General features: G+C 37.4%; 1 protein-coding gene across 1 annotated transcript in view; it reads right to left on the reverse strand.

The window, feature by feature from the left end:
• Grid2 (glutamate ionotropic receptor delta type subunit 2) overlaps positions 1–14702 on the reverse strand; it is a 1437644-nt gene that overhangs the window by 685530 nt on the left and 737412 nt on the right. The window lies entirely within an intron of this gene.

Below are 14702 nucleotides of genomic sequence, written 5' to 3' on the forward strand. Positions count from 1 at the left end.
AAAGTTTGCATATCTAATTTTTCCTCTTTCATTTCTTTTCCTTTGAGTAGATTAGGCACATTTAATCATTTTGATCATTTAATGCACTGAAGACCTCAGTTTGAGCAGGAAGACTTCAGCACTGCACTTATCCAATCTTGGCATATCTGAAATTATTACAGTATGACAACTTAAAAATTTAAGACCTTGTGACTTTCTCTCTTTTTTTTTTTTTTTGATAAAAAGAAATCCTTTTACTGCTTGATACATGAGATCTATCATGGAGCTGCATGAATTCTTCCCAACATGTGAACAGCAAAGCTAACTCTATATAAGACTTGTGTTCTGAGAAAATAAAACTTTTTAGTATTGGACAATTTTTAAAATTTGATTTAGAAGAATTCTCACTTCAAAAATAATTGCAGTCATTTAGTGAGTACTTTTTTTGGCAATTGTGGTACATTTTTTGCTTTATATTTAAAACTAAAGGTAACAATATGGTGTTTTAGAGTTTGAGGTGATATAGTATAGCAATTGTGACCCATTGATGACATTTTTTTCTTTGTTAAGAACTTGGGGGGGGAAAGGAAGATGGCGGCGAGGGGAGTGCATTACCCCCGTGTGCTGCTTCACTGTGTGGGAGTATGACAAGTCAGGACGGCTAAAGGATATCTTGTTAGGAATTTCCAGCAATAGTGGGGTGCGCCGGAACCTGGAGGAAGGATTTCCATCGCATGAGGATCGGCTACGGGGACTCAAACGCGAGAGGTTTGTCGCACGGAGGGTAATACTGCTTATTCAGCAAATCGCCCCGCGGCTAGAGTCTGCAAGGCGCGCTGGGATAGAGACGCAGGGTTACAGCGCTGCAGTTTCTGCCAGACGCGCAAGCACCGCACTCAGGGCTGAATTCTGGGTTCGAGACGGGGAAGGAAGCGGTCCATCTCGGTTCTCCACACCGGTCAGACCACAGAGGAGGCCAGCAGCCACCATGTTGGTAAACTGATGTCACCACACCTGTTTTTGACTGACAGCAGCTCATTCAGCCATAGAACAGGTAATTTCAGGCTGCAATTCGCCTGCGGCTTGCAGACAGATTGCTAGGGTTCAGCGCCTGGGGGCTTCTTAAAATCTGATCTTATCGGAGTGAACACGGAGCGCGGGGCAGCCAAGTCCCGGCTCCCGGAACCGTCCCGGAACCGCCCTGGCTCCGGGCTGCGGAGCCTGCGGAGGCTGCTTCTTGGACCCTGCTAATATCAGAGCAAACACGAAACACCAAGAAGCCGAATTCCAGCTCCCGGAACTGAGCCCGCGGGGACTGCTTCTTGGAGCTTACACTTATAGGAGCTTACACCGAGCACAGAGCGGCCGAGTTCCGGCTCCCGGAACCGTCCCGGAACCGCCCTGGCTCAGGGCTGCGGAGCCCGCGGAGGCTGCTTCTTGGACCCTGCTACTATCAGAGCATACACCAAACACTAAGCGGCCGAATTCCGGCTCCCGGAACTGAGCCCGCGGGGGCTGCTTCTTGGAGCCTACACTTATAGGAGCTTACACCGAGCACGGAGCGGCCGAGTTCCGGCTCCCGGAACTTCCCTGGACCGGGGCTAGGAGCCAGCGGAAACTGTGTCTCGGTCCGGGTCCTGCTGAGGGCAGGTCAGGACTCACCCATTGCTTGGGTTGCCTGGCAAGGGGAACGAAATGCTGCCATTCGCATAGGATACCAACATGGCAGAGATCTGATGTCAGCAGAAAGCGGTGGAGGAGAGATCTTCATCAATACCAGCGGTGACATAAGGAGTTGGTCTTCTGGTAAGGGGGGTGAGGCTCAGTCACCCGAGTCTCCTCAATTTGTCCTCGAGCCGGAGGGAAGGAGCCGGGCCGCCGCCAGCCCCCGGAGCAGGCCCAGCGGCTCGCCAGCGTGGTGACCGCGTGACCCCAATTGGAGAGGGGGCGGAGCGGAGCCGCCACCCACACCCGCCAGGTGGGCAGACCCACGACCCAGTAGTACATGGGCGTGGTAGGAGGGGCAGGGCAGAGCCGCCCTTCGCGCTTGCAAGGTAAACAGACCTGTGACAGCCTGGCGGGTCAGGCCCAGTGGCCTGCCAGTGTGGTACACACGTCACCCCAACTCGAGTAGGGGCAGAGCAGATCCTTATCCCACGCCCGGATCAGGCCCTGCCGGTGTGGTGGTCACGTGACCCCAATTGGAGTGGGGGTGGAGCGGAACCGCCACCCGTGCCCGCAGGGTGAGCAGACCAGTGATCAACCTGCAGATCAGGCCCAGGGGTCCGCAGGCGTGGTAGGAGGGGCAGGGCAGATCCGCCGCCCGCGCCTTCAAGGTAGGCAGACCTACAACAGACCGGCGGATCAGGCCCAGGAGCCTGCCGGCGGGGTACAAACACCACCCTAATTGGAGTAGTGACAGAGCAGAGTCGCCTCCCTTGCCAGGAACAGACCCAGCATCCTGCAGGCGGGGTAGTCACGACACCCCAATTGGAGTAGGGGCAAAGCAGAGCCTCCACTCGTGCCCGAAAGGTGGGCAGATCTGCGACCGACCAGCAGGACAGGCCCAGTGGCCTGCTGGTACGACAGACACGTCACCCCAATTGGAGTAGGGGCAGAACAGAGCCGCCACCAGCTCCCAGAACAGGCCCAGTGACCTGCCGGCGTGGTAGCCACGACACCCCAATTGGAATAAGGAGAGAGCAGAGCCGCCGCCCGCACCTGCAGGAAAGATACGCAAGCAGTATGAAAAGACAAGGAAAGAAAGGACCACAAGCAATGCAGGTCAACGCAACTTTAGAAGAGGTAACAGCTGCAGCAGATGGAATGTCAGATAAAGAATTCAGGATATACATGCTTCAGATGATCTGGAGTATCAAGGAAGACATTAAACAGCAAAATCAGACAATGAAAGATCACTTCGACAACGAATTACGCAAACAAATCCAGGAAGCAAAGGATCAACTATACAGGGAGATAGAGGTTATAAAAAACAAGCAATCAGAAATCCTAGAAATGCAGGAAGCAATAAACCAACTTAAAAACTCAATGGAGAATACTACCAACAGAGTAGAACACTTAGAAGATAGAACATCAGACAATGAAGACAAAGTATTTCAACTGGAAAAGAACATAGACAGCTCAGCAAGACTGTTAAGAAACCATGAGCAGAACATCCAAGAAATATGGGATAACATTAAGAGACCAAACTTAAGAGTCATTGGGATACAGGAAGGTACAGAGCTCCAAACCAAAGGAATGAGCAGTCTATTCCATGAAATAATACAAGAAACCTTCCCAGACTTGAAGAATGAGACAGAATCCCAAATCCTAGAAGCCTACAGGACGCCGAATGTGCAAAATCATAAGAGATCCACACCTAGACACATTATAATGAAGATGCCCAACATACAGAATAAGGAGAGAATTTTAAAAGCTACAAGAGAAAGGAAGCAGATTACATTTAGGGGCAAGCCAATCAGGATAACAGCTGATCTTTCAACACAGACTCTGAAAGCTAGAAGATCCTGGAATAACATATTTCAAACACTGAAAGATAATGGGTTCCAACCAAGAATTGTGTATCCAGCGAAATTAAGCTTCAGGATGGAGAATGAAATTAAAACCTTCCACGATAAACAAAAGTTTAAAGAATTCGCAGCTAGAAAACCATCTCTTCAAAACATCCTAGCCAAAGTATTACAGGAAGAGGAAATGGAAAATAACAATGAAAACCAACAGTGGGAGGTAGGACAGTAAAGGGGGGGGGGGAAACAATCAAAGAGGAAAACAAACAATGTTTAGTAACAGAAATAAACAAATATGGCTGGAAGAACAACCCATATCTCAATAATAACCCTAAATGTTAATGGCTTAAACTCACCAATTAAGAGACACAGGCTAGTAGAATGGATCACAAAACAAGACCCAACAATATGCTGCCTACAGGAGACGCATTTGATAGGAAAAGACATACATAGGCTGAAGGTGAAAGGTTGGGAAAAATCATATCACTCATATGGACTTCGGAAATAAGCAGGCGTGTCCATACTCATATCAAATAAAATAGATTTCAAGCCAAAGTTAATCAAAAGAGATAAAGAGGGACACTACATACTGCTTAAGGGAACCATACACCAACAAGACATAACAATCATAAATATTTATGCCCCAAACAATGGTGCAGCTATGTTCGTCAAACAAACTCTTCTCAAGTTCAAGAGTCTAATAGACCACCACACCATAATCATGGGAGACTTCAACACACCTCTCTCGCCACTGGACAGATCTTCCAAACAAAAGTTGAATAAGAACTCAATATAGAACTCAATAACACTATTAATAACCTAGACCTAATTGACATATATAGAGTATACCACCCAACATCAAGCAGTTACACTTTTTTCTCAGCAGCACATGGATCCTTCTCAAAAATAGATCATATATTATGTCACAGGGCAACTCTTAGACAATATAAAGGAGTAGAGATATTACCATGCATCTTATCTGATCATAATGGAATGAAACTGAAAATCAACGATAAAAGAAGGAAGGAAAAAGCATACATCAATTGGAGAATGAACAATAGGTTACTGAATGATCAATGGGTTATAGAAGACATCAAGGAGGAAATTAAAAAATTCTTAGAGATAAATGAAAACACAGACACAACATATCAGAATCTATGGGACACATTGAAAGCAGTTCTAAGAGGAAAATTCATTGCTTGGAGTTCATTCCTTAAAAAAAGAAAAAACCAACAGATAAATGATCTCATACTTCATCTCAAAATCCTTGAAAAAGAAGAGCAAAACAACAGCAAAAGAAGTAGAAGGCAAGAAATAATTAAAATCAGAGCTGAAATTAATGAAATCGAAACAAAAGAAACAATTGAAAAAATTGACAAAACTAAAAGTTGGTTCTTTGAAAAAATAAACAAAATCGACAGACCCTTAGCGATGCTAGTGAAGAGAAGAAGAGAGAGAACTCAAATTACTAGCATACGGGATGAAAAAGGCAATATCACAACAGACACTTCAGAAATACAGAAGATAATCAAAAACTATTTTGAATCCTTATACTCCAATAAATTAGAAGATAGTGAAGGCATAGATAAATTTCTTAAGTCATATGATCTGCCCAGATTGAGTCAGGAGGATATAGAAAACCTAAACAGACCAATATCAATTGAGGAGATAGAAGAAACCATCAAAAGACTACCAACTAAGAAAAGCCCAGGTCCCGATGGGTATACAGCAGAATTTTACAAAACCTTTAAAGAAGAGCTAATACCAATACTTTTCAAGCTACTTCAGGAAATAGAAAAGGAGGGAGAACTTCCAAATTCATTCTATGAGGCCAACATCACCCTGATACCTAAACCAGACAAAGACACTTCAAAGAAAGAAAACTACAGACCAATATCTCTAATGAACCTAGATGCAAAAATCCTCAATAAAATTCTGGCGAATCGGATACAAAAACATATAAAAAAAATTGTACACCATGATCAAGTAGGATTCATCCCTGGGATGCAAGGCTGGTTCAATATACGGAAATCAATAAATGTTATTCACCACATCAATAGACTTAAAAATAAGAACCATATGATCATCTCGATAGATGCGGAAAAAGCATTCGACAAAGTACAGCATCCCTTTATGTTCAAAACTCTAGAAAAACTAGGGATAACAGGAACATACCTCAATATTGTAAAAGCAATCTATGCTAAGCCTCAGGCTAGCATTATTCTGAATGGAGAAAAACTGAAGGCATTCCCTCTAAAATCTGGAACAAGACAGGGATGCCCTCTCTCTCCACTTCTCTTCAACATAGTTCTCGAAACACTGGCCAGAGCAATTAGACAGACGAAAGAAATTAAAGGCATAAAAATAGGAAAAGAAGAAATTAAATTATCACTATTTGCAGATGATATGATTCTATATCTAGCAGACCCAAAAGGCTCTACAAAGAAACTATTAGAGCTAATAAATGAATTCAGCAAAGTGGCAGGATTTAAAATCAACACGCATAAATCAAAGGCATTCCTGTATATCAGCGACAAATCCTCTGAAATGGAAATGAGGACAACCACTCCATTCAAAATATCTTCAAAAAAAATAAAATACTTGGGAATCAACCTAACAAAAGAGGTGAAAGACTTATACAATGAAAACTACAGAACCCTAAAGAGAGAAATAGAAGAAGATCTTAGAAGATGGAAAAATATACCCTGTTCATGGATAGGCAGAACTAACATCATCAAAATGGCGATATTACCAAAAGTTCTCTATAGGTTTAATGCAATGCCAATCAAAATCCCAATGGCATTTCTTGTAGAAATAGAGAAAGCAATCATGAAATTCATATGGAAAAATAAAAGACCCAGAATAGCAAAAACAATGCTAAGCAAGAAGTGTGAATCAGGCGGTATAGCGATACCAGACTTCAAACTATACTACAGAGCAATAGTAACAAAAACAGCATGGTACTGGTACCAAAACAGGCGTGTGGACCAATGGTACAGAATAGAGGACACAGAAACCAATCCACAAAACTACAACTATCTTATATTTGATAAAGGGGCTAAAAGCATGCAATGGAGGAAGGATAGCATCTTCAACAAATGGTGCTGGGAAAACTGGAAATCCATATGCAACAAAATGAAACTGAATCCCTTTCTCTCGCCATGCACAAAAGTGAATTCAAAATGGATCAAGGAACTTGATATCAAATCAGAGACGCGCCGTCTGATAGAAGAAAAAGTTGGCTACGATCTACAGTCGGTGGGGTCGGGCTCCAAATTCCTCAATAGGACACCCATAGCACAAAAGTTAATAACTAGAGTCAACAAATGGGACTTACTCAAACTAAGAAGTTTTTTCTCAGCAAAAGAAACAATAAGAGTGGTAAATAGGGAGCCTACATCCTGGGAACAAATCTTTACTCCTCACACTTCAGATAGAGCCCTAATATCCAGAGTATACAAAGAACTCAAAAAATTAGACAATAAGAGAACAAACAACCCAATCAACAAATGGGCCAAGGACCTGAACAGACACTTCACAGAGGAGGACATACAGTCAATCAACAAGTACATGAAAAAATGCTCAACATCTCTAGCTGTCAGAGAAATGCAAATCAAAACCACCCTAAGATACCATCTCACTCCAGTAAGATTGACAGCCATTAGGAAGTCAAACAACAACAAGTGCTGGCGAGGATGTGGGGAAAAGGGTACACTTGTACATTGCTGGTGGGACTGCAGATTGGTGCAGCCAATTTGGAAAGCTGTATGGAGATTTCTTGGAAAGCTGGGAATGGAGCCACCATTTGACCCAGCTATTCCCCTTCTTGGTCTATTCCCTGAAGACCTAAAAAGAGCATGCTACAGGGACACTGCTACATCGATGTTCATAGCAGCACAGTTCACAATAGCAAGACTGTGGAACCAACCTAGATGCCCTTCAATAGACGAATGGATAAAAAAAATGTGGCATTTATACACAATGGAGTATTACTCTGCATTAAAAAATGACAAAATCATAGAATTTACAGGGAAATGGATGGCATTAGAGCAGATTATGCTAAGTGAAGCTAGCCAATCCCTAAAAAACAAATGCCAAATGTCTTCTTTGATATAAGGAAAGTAACTAAGAACAGAGTAGGGACGAAGAACAGGAGAAGAAGATTAACATTTAACAGGGATGAGAGGTGGGAGGGAAAGGGAGAGAGAAGGTAAATTGCACGGTAATGGAAGGAGACCCTCAGGGTTATACAGTGGAGGGGGTAGAGAGAGAGGAGGGGAGGGGAGGGGAGAGGTGGGGAGGGGGGAGGGTGGATGATGGGAAAGGCAGCGGAGCACAACAGACACTAGTATGGCAATTTGTAAATCAATGGATGTGTAACTGATGTGAATCTGCAATCTGTGTATGGGGTGAAGGTGGGAGTTCATAACCCACTAGAATCAAAGTGTGGAATATGATATGTCAAGAAATTTGTAATGTTTTGAACAACCCACAATAAAAAATTAAAAAAAAAAAAAAAAAAAAAAAGAACTTGGGATTTGTTAAGTTCATAGGTTTTCAGTATGAGAGTCATCTTTACAATAATGCTGATCAATATTTTTAAAGGACATTTTACTGATGAATAAATCCAAAGTAGTCAAAAATATTTTTATAGAATTGACATATTATATACTAATGCAAAAGAAATAGTTCAATAAACTGCTTGCATTAATTATATGCTTACTGATGCACATTTAAGTAAATGAGAGAACTGAAAGCTGGAAAGTAGCCAAATGGGTAATAAACAGCTTTAAAACTGTCAAGAGAGAAAGTCAATAATATTATACTCATCAGACATTTGAAAACACCCTCAGGGTAATCATAAACATTTCCAATCAATTAAGAGGAATGTGTCCATTTTATGGGCTTTGATTAAACCTACATCAAGATTGCCAAGGAATGTTATCATTTTTAGAAATGAATTTATGAGGATGGACATCTTATTTTTGTTTCACACGGGTCTTCCTTGTGGCAGTTAAGTTGCAAGAAAATGGTGACATAGTCAAAGTTAGTGCTTAAGTACCTCAGGTTGCTTGCTGGAACTGACCCTTAATTTGGAATACTTAAATCAATGTTTTCATTATGCAGAAGAACTCATAAATAACACATTTGTGAATCCCCTGAATTTGAAATTTTTATTATTGTACATGGTGTTGTCAAAAAGTATGTATTTCTTTTTTTAATGATTTGGTCATTTCTATGCTAAGGTATTTTACTTTATCAATACATTATGCATATTTAAGCTTCTGCACAAATTAGTTAACAAATTACGGCAGAGATTTATATATGGTCAAAAACCTATTGCAGAATAGAAAAAACCTACCCTGTAACTATAAGAAAAATGTCAGAACAGCTAAGATAACAAAACAATTTTTTTTAGCTGAACAAAACAAAATTGAACATATTTAAACTTAAAAGTGTGCTTTAAAATAGTTTAAATCTTGAATTTTAATGAAAATATAATCTCCTTAATTTTATTCTTATAAGGATAATTTCCTTCAAACAAAATAAGGAAGTGCATGTGTTTATGTGTTCCTATCCTCACTTGTCCAATTCGGGGACTTCATGAAACTCAGACTGGTGCTTTAGAACCCTCCATATTCCTGACCAAATTAGTTGGTTCCAGGATTGACAAAAGACCCAAATAGAATATAAGACTTGATATCAATGATATAAATTTATATAAATGGATATAAATCCATATATGTGATATATTGCCCAACGAAATTTCATCATACTATCCTCTGTAAGGATGCCTAGTGTTGCCTAAGAATGAAGCCAACATATGATTGAAATAGAGATGAGGATTTGGTTAAGAGACTGTCTAACCACTTTCAATAAACTCATGTCTTTATGTTGTTACTGAAATGAACTGCTTAGCTGCCTCTCATCCTTGTATTTTTCAGTCTTCCCAACTGGATCATCTGAACTGATTTATCAATATATCCTTCCTAATATTAGGCTGTGGGTCCAATATTATTCTTAATAAAGGAAATTCTAAAAAATCCAAGTAGCGCATTTGAAGAGCACATAAACTTTATGACTTGTGCCATTCTAATATATCAGTTATGTTACGTTCTACTAGTCCAGAAATTTAACTTTGTTCTCATAAATACTCTCAGAGAACAAAACTCTTCCATTAAAGTCATCTGTCTTCTTTTTATTTCTACTCTAAGGTCCAGCCCCTCTTATAACTTTCTGGTTTCTATGTTATGTCAGTTGTCAGACTCTTTAAATCTGGAATTTATCCTTTGACTAGTACATCCATCTTAATTTTTTGCTTAGGCTTCTCAGATAGTGAGTCTTCTTGGATTACTGCCAGTGGCCTCTCATGAGTCTGCTTCAATACTAGCCCATGTATTTAATAATATTTTTTCTTGGAAAGGATTTGGGTGAAAATATAAATAATATGCTAAGTAAATTGAAGTTGATTTACAATTAGACGAGTTGGTCAATAATGGGTGTATTAATATATAGCATACATTTTAAAAAGGCAAAATTACGAGACAACAGAAAAAAGTCCAAGTATTTTATATTGCTAAACAGAGGTATAGGTCTCAACTCTCTCAATACTGACAAAACAGCATGTGGCATTTTATGTAATCAATAACCGTGTCAGGTCTTATACAGAGAGATCAGACAATTAGAATAGCTAGGGACAAAGACATTCTGAAAGTTGGAACACATGAAATGAACATTGAGGTGAAAAAAAATGAGACATCTTGAATGTTTATTTCAAAGTGTATTTATTATATTCCAGTGTTATTATCAAGATAACAAATATTCTATTACCACCGAAATTTATCTTTTGCTCTTTCAAAACAATCCACCTCAGATGCACATTTTTTTAAATATTTGTTTTTTTTATGAATATAATTATAGAGTATATATTCTTTCTTTTTAATTTCAGGATTCTTTTATTCAACATTATATTGTTATATGTCTCCATAATTCATTACTTATTATTGCTGAATGATATGCCACATGGGCACATGAAAATTCATTTAATCATTGTTAATTGATGGGCATTTGGGTTATTACCTGATTTGAATCAAAGAAAGCTGCTGCTGCAACTATCCTTATACAAGAATTCTCCTTTCTCTGAAGTTGAATGGCTGAGTCATAGAGTAAGTGAATATTTAACTTCATGAAAAAATACCAAACTATCCAATTGCTTGTGTATTTCAGAATCCAACAGCCAGAGTATAGGAGTAGCTGTTCTGCCACATACTATAGTCAGTATTGGCAATCTCTGTGTCTTCAGACAAACTATTACAGGTTAATATTTCAATGTAGTTTTAGTTTGAATTTTCCTATAGTTTAAGAAGGTGACATACTTCTTGTACTTGTCATTTACGTACCTTCTTATGTGAAACACAAGGCTTTTGTTCATTTTGTAGTGTGTTTTGTTCTCATACTATTGCTTTGTTAGAGTTGTCAATACATGTTGTATGAGACTTTTCAGAGTCTATATATTTAAATATATATTTAAATAACTTTTTTTGAAATAAGTATTGAAATGTATTTCTCAGTTTGTATTCATCTGTTTTCTCAATGTTGACTATTATTGAGCAGGAAATTTTAATTTTGATTAGGTCCAAACTAAGTTATTGCTTGCTTTTGTGATTAGTTCATTTATTTATTAATTTAAGTAATCTTTGTATATTCCAAAATCATAAAATCATAAAGACCATCTCTGTTTCCTTCTAAAAATTGCTTATTGTTACGTTCAGTTTAGGTCTACAATAAAACTTGAATTAAATTATGTCTTTGATGGGAAATTAAAAAATGGTTTTTAAATTTTTTTTATTTTTCATGTAGATACCTAATTGGTTCAGTATTATTGGTTACAACTACATCACTGGAATGCATGCCTAATGCTTCAGTGCAAAGATGTCATACAGGTATCAAAATCTTTCAGGGAACCAATAAATCACCTAATGTGCAAAAGAATACACCAGAAAACAACCACATAGTAAGTTATACATGCAAACTCTCAGAAAGAAAATTTTAAATAGTAATTTTAAGGACACTGAATAAACTTTAAGAAAAGACAGAAATAATTCAATAGGAGATACTTAGCAGAGAGATTAGGGAACTTAAAAAAATCCTTGAACTGAAGTGTACATTCAGCAAAATGAAAGATGAAATAGAAATCATCAATACTAGATTATAACAAATAAAAGAGTCAATGAGCTAAAAAAAAAACAGGCTATTTTCTCTATAGTCAGTTTTACAGAATTTTATAGCATCTTGCCATTGGGAAGAATAAAATTGACTATGGAGAAATAAAATACAGAAAGCAATGAAGATTAATGAAAAAAGCCTATGGAAAATTTGGAAGAGAATTAAAAGGGCAAATATTCAGATTATTTGGGTTCAAGAGGGGTTTCAGAATGCCAAAGGGGCAAAAGCTTATTCAAGTTTATAATACTAGAAAACTCCACATGCAGGAAGGTCAAAAGTCATTAGTAAGAGTCAACTCAACCAATTCTACTGAAGACATATTATAAACACATTATCAAAGTTTAAAGACAAGAGATTCTCAAAGCAAGAAGAGAAAAGAAACAAATTATATAGACAAATATATAAATAGATATATAAACAAATTATATGTCTCATGTCATTGTTTAGACATGAGATATTCCTCAAAAGTTTATGTATGAGACAATGCAAGGGAAGTTTGGAGGTGAAACGATTGGATTATGAGAGCCTTTACCTAATCAGTGCATTGATTCATTGACATGGATTAACTGCATGGTAACAGAAGGTATATAGGGTATGGTTAGAGTAGTTAGGTCACTCAAGGCATGCCTTTGGGATTTATACTTTGTCCTGGGTGAGCAGAGCACTCTGGACATGTTGCCATGTCCAGAGCTACTTTCCTTGTGCCACACCTTTCCACCATGATGTTTCACCTCATCTTGATCACAGAGCAAGGGATGAGCAATTGGCTACCTATGGATTGAGGCCTCTGAAACTGTAAGCCCAAATAAACTTTTCCTTCTCTATGTTGTTCTGTCAGGTACTTTGGTCAAAATGATGTAAAACTGACTAAAACATAAGGTATTCAAATTCTTCTGACAGATTTTTCAACAGAAACTTTACAGGTCAGAGGGGAATGGGATGAGATTTTTATAGTTCTGAAAGACTGCCAAGTAAGAATACTGTACTTAAATAAGCTATCTTTAGAAATGAAGGAAAGACAGATATTCCCAAAGAAGAGCTGAAAGAATTTATTATCACCAGACCTGTCATACAAGAAATGCTAAAGGGAATTCTTCAAACTGGAAGAAGGAGATGCTAATGATTAAGAAGAAAACATTGGGAAGTATAAAATTGACTGGAAAGAGTTACTACAGAGACAAATGCAGAAAGCTCTAATATTGTAAACATGGTGCACATACCATATAAATTTTTTAAAAACAGGACAACTAAAATAATAATAACTATTAGTTTGTTAAACAAAAGGAAATATAGAAAGGTGTAAAATGGTACATTAAAAATTCAAAATGTGAGGAGGAATGAAGTATAAGCTTAGAGTTTTGCACCTTTTTGTTTGTTTCTTTTCATATCTTATGATAAATGGCAAGATGCTATAATTTCAAAGTAATTAATTAGAACTAAAAGATGTTTTTGCAAGCCCTATGGTAACTACAGTGCAAAAACCTATAATAGGCACACCAAAATTAATAAACATGAATCATAAAACACTTCTGGAGACAAGCCTTTAACCATAAAGAAATACTGAAGAGAAGCAGACAGGAAAAAAGGAACTACAAATCAAAGACACAGAAATAAGTTCTTACTTATCAATAATGGCTTTAAATGTGAATGAGTTGCAGTATCTCATTAAAAGACAGAGATTGACTGAATTGATAAATAAAAACAAGGCCCAACTTTATGTTGCTTACAAAATATTTATAGCCCAGCTAAGAACACATGTAGACTGAAAGTGAAGGTATTAAAAAAGTTATCCCATGCAAATAGAATAAATAAATAAACAGGGGACTTTACCATTCTACTTTCACAACGGTTAGGTAATTCTGAGAGAAAATCAACAAAGAAATGGCAAAATTAAACTTTACTCTAGATCAAATGGACCTAACATACATCTATAGAATATTATAACAACTGAAGTCTATATAATTTCTCAACATGACATGGAACATTCAACAGAATACATCATATGTATGCTATAAAAAAGCATAAATAAATTTTTTAAAACTGAAATCATATTCCTAATTTCTGACCACAATAAAATAAAATTGGAAGTCAGCAACACAAAAATTTAAACTGCATCAGAGCATAGAAATTATATTTAAAAACAAAATGAAACAAAACAAAACAAAACTCCTAAAGAACCCAATGAATCAAAGCAGAAATTAGGAAGAAAAATTATAGAAACCTATGCCTACCTACATCAAAATATAAGAAAGTTCTCAAATAAACAACAAATCATTGTACCTCAAGATATAAAAACACTAAACAGAGACTAAAAACAGAATACAAAAGAAAAATGAAAATCTGATCTTTTGAAAAGACAAACCAAATAGACAAACTCTTAGCTAAGAAACACAAATATAGAGAAGACTCAAATACAAATGCATACAATCAAAGATGAAAAAGAAGACACATTATAACAAGCATCATAGATGTAGTTAGGATCCTCAGAGACTATTATGAAAAAGTTGTGTCAAAAATTTCATAATCTAAAAGAAATTATTATATAAATACACTTTACCAAGATAAAATAATGACAAAATAGATAACCAATACTAAATAACAATATTGAATTAGTAATAAAACATTTCTCACCAAAGAAAAGTCTGGATCCAGGTGACTTGATTGCTGAATTCTATCAAACATTTATAAAATAACTAATATAAATTCTCAAATTATTCCCCAAAATATAAAGAGGACTGAATTATTCTAAACTCACTGTACAAAGCCAGGAAGATTCTGGTACCAAAACCAGATAAGAAGAACAATAACAAATATATATATATATATATATATATATATATATATATATATATATATATATATATAATTTTTTAATATAGATGCACTAATCCACACAAAATATTAGCAAACCCAATCCTACAATACATTGATAAGAAGATCAATCATTATTAAAATGTATTCGCCCCAGGG

Source organism: Marmota monax, unplaced genomic scaffold (assembly GCF_021218885.2).
Source record: "Marmota monax isolate L192 unplaced genomic scaffold, Marmota_monax_Labrador192_F-V1.1 WCK01_AAM20220418_F8-fsc00002, whole genome shotgun sequence".
Classification (NCBI taxonomy): domain Eukaryota; kingdom Metazoa; phylum Chordata; class Mammalia; order Rodentia; family Sciuridae; genus Marmota; species Marmota monax.